Source organism: Lactuca saligna, chromosome 5 (assembly GCF_052625555.1).
Source record: "Lactuca saligna cultivar CGN05327 chromosome 5, ASM5262555v1, whole genome shotgun sequence".
NCBI lineage: Eukaryota > Viridiplantae > Streptophyta > Magnoliopsida > Asterales > Asteraceae > Lactuca > Lactuca saligna.
Genome location: NC_136421.1, coordinates 183,714,746 through 183,717,742, shown reverse-complemented (window position 1 = coordinate 183,717,742; position 2,997 = coordinate 183,714,746).

The following is a 2,997-nucleotide window of genomic DNA, read 5'->3' as shown; positions in this document are numbered from 1 at the left end:
ATTTAGTTAAGCCAATATGTTATAGTGTATTTGTGGCTTCCCAATCCTAGTGAAATCTTGAAACAAAAACGCAACCTTATGTAGTTTGAAAGACATAATAAGTTTTTATTAGTGAATACCTAGTTCCAATAAAAACCCTACCGGTAAAGATTTATCTCATGATTCCTTTCTGTTAAAATAAAGTGAATCAATTTTCCAACTTTATCTATTTAATTTCTACATTGTTAAGTCTAGTTATATAAAAAGTAATTACCAGTTCAGGAATGGGACCAATATGTGGCCATTAATACTTGGTGAGTATTCCCGGTGGGATATTTATGTTTATCCACCTTATAAAAGCTTGAATGGATGAGAAGAAAGTCGTTACATAGGTTTCATCAAAAGTCATGGGTTCTATTAGTGACGTATATAATTTCGAGTACTCTAATGAATTTCTTAGAAAGTAACGAAATATAGTACGAGTATAAAGTCAAATTTAAGGTTATTTGTTTACTTATCTATGTGAGAGTTGAAGTTAAGAGGAAAAAAGTAAACAAGTTGTGAAAAAAAGTGAAAAAACTGAAAATGTTTCACAAAATATGAACGTTGCAATAAAAGCTTTGTTATACTTTTAGGATAGTTATATTATATAGTATTTTTCGTTTTAAACTTGTATCACTTAGAATTTGGCAATAATTTTTGAAACAAAAGGGGGTAAATAAAAGGGGGTAGGTGGTAGGAATACCAAAAATAAATTTCGATCAAAATAAGTAGGAAACGTTTATGATGATTGTGGTTATTTAGGATTTAGGAAGTACTTCGGATAATTTAAACACAAATACATGCATCAAGTTGAAACGTAATTAGTGAGTTATATTCGGATTGTTTTGAGTCATGTTGGTATTTGATGTTCTATGTGATGTGTTAAAATAAGTTTTGCTTGAGGGAAAGCAAATAGCTAGTGTAGGGTATTTTGCTAGTGTCATATTTATTCATATATTTAAGCATTATTTTAATAAATTTAAGAATTATTTTGGTAAAATACAAAGATATTTGGGACTTATAATGCATAAATTCTATTTTGCAGTAAAAAAAGACATTCTCAAGTAAAAAAAAGGTCGAAACTGAAGCAAGTTGTATACTTGGAGCTTGGAGAATACATTAAGAGGAAAATAGAGAAGAAAGTTGAGCATATTGAAGTTTCCACGACGTGGAAAACTACATCCCATGACGTGGCATTAGGAATATTCTCGATTCATAAATGAAGAGCTTATCATGACGTGAATATCTATTGGTCACGACGTGATGACATGTCAACTATAGAACCTTTTCCAACATGCATGGAATCCTTGGCGCATACAAGACTAATATGTTTCTCAAGACGTGAAAGCTGAATTAAGGCAATTATATATTTCAGACTTTTGGTCAAAATCAAAAACATTGTGGCAGAGAGTTGTGATTGAAAAACAACTAAAATCCATCTAAGAACCACTGGAAGACAAAAGAAGATTAGAGATCAAGAGTTTAATAGATTGGAGCAAGAATACCACATAATTCATTTGGTTTGCCTAGATTTAATTATGTTTAACATAACTTTCTATTTTATTGGGTGTTTTCCATCTGTAATTATGGGCTGGTACCCTTTAACTTTCGTTTATATTAGATGATCCTTAATAATATGTGTCAATTTCTCTTTTCATGGATTATGGAAGTTGGATTAGCTTGTGTTTGATAAATTACTACCTATTATGTTAAAAGTTTCAATCTTCATTGCTTAGCTTTCAAGTTGTGTGTAGTTAAATGACCACTTTGATTGCCTGAACTTGTTTATCTAGTTGTTTATGAATCTTAAATATGTAGAGCGAGTGATTGACCAAATCCTAGATAAGGTAATAAAGATGGTTGCCTTAGCTGTGATAGAGAGCATTATCTGACCATAATATGTGCTTTGGCTATTTTTCTTAAACATAGATAATTAATCATTTGATATATCATTTATGGCCCAAAATCTTGATAATCAATTGAGTGTCCCACTTATGCAAGACCAGTGCCTAGTAGTACATAATTGGTGAAAACATTAGGAGATCAGACAAAGACTTCTAGTAGTATTTAAATTGGTAAACAACTAAAATTAATCTATGTGTTGAAATTAACCATAAGATAAATGGTGATTCGAAGCTAAACGGAAGTATCCTTATTCCCTTGATTAAAAACCATCTTTAGTTGTTTGCTTTAGTTTTAAAGAATTTAGTAATTAATTTAAGTTAATTTGAATTTGCAAAATTAGATAAAACCCCGAATATTTAGTTGTTTTTCTTAGTTTAACTTTTAGTTTTATTTTCTTAATTAAAATACCGTTCCGTGTGATTGAATCCTTGCTTACTCTACTTTACTACTACGCGACTGAGTACACGTTCTATTTGTGTTTTAAGTTTTTAACTAAGTCAAATAATTAGGATTATAAATTTAAAGTTTTTTGGTATATATAATAAAACACATCAGTCTATATAGATACATCATTGCAACTTCAAATTAAGTAGAATTGCATTAATTGTCAAGATCTTGAAGAGTTTAAGATATAAGACTCTAAGAGTGTTTATCTTGCCGCTACCATATGACATGATTTTGAGCATGCATTGAAATCCTAGTACTATGTTTGAACTAGATAGTATGATCGTATTCCATATGTTGTTGCAATTGGATTAATCAATAAGCCATATTATGTATAACGGACAGATAAGTCGTATGCCTAGAGCATGAAGAATAAATATCAGTATAATATGAGAATAAGCCATGGTATGACTGATAGGAACATTCTAAAGTACACATGAAGAACTAAAGAAATATTCATGATCTTCATAATATTTTAAAGAAAGCTATTCTTAAATTGTTACACATATGCTAAATATATTGAGATGACCGTCAATCACAAACGAGTGTGTTCTTACTATGAATAAAGAAAAGGTTATATGGATAGGAGTTCCATGTAGATTTTAATTACAGTTACACTAGAATCCG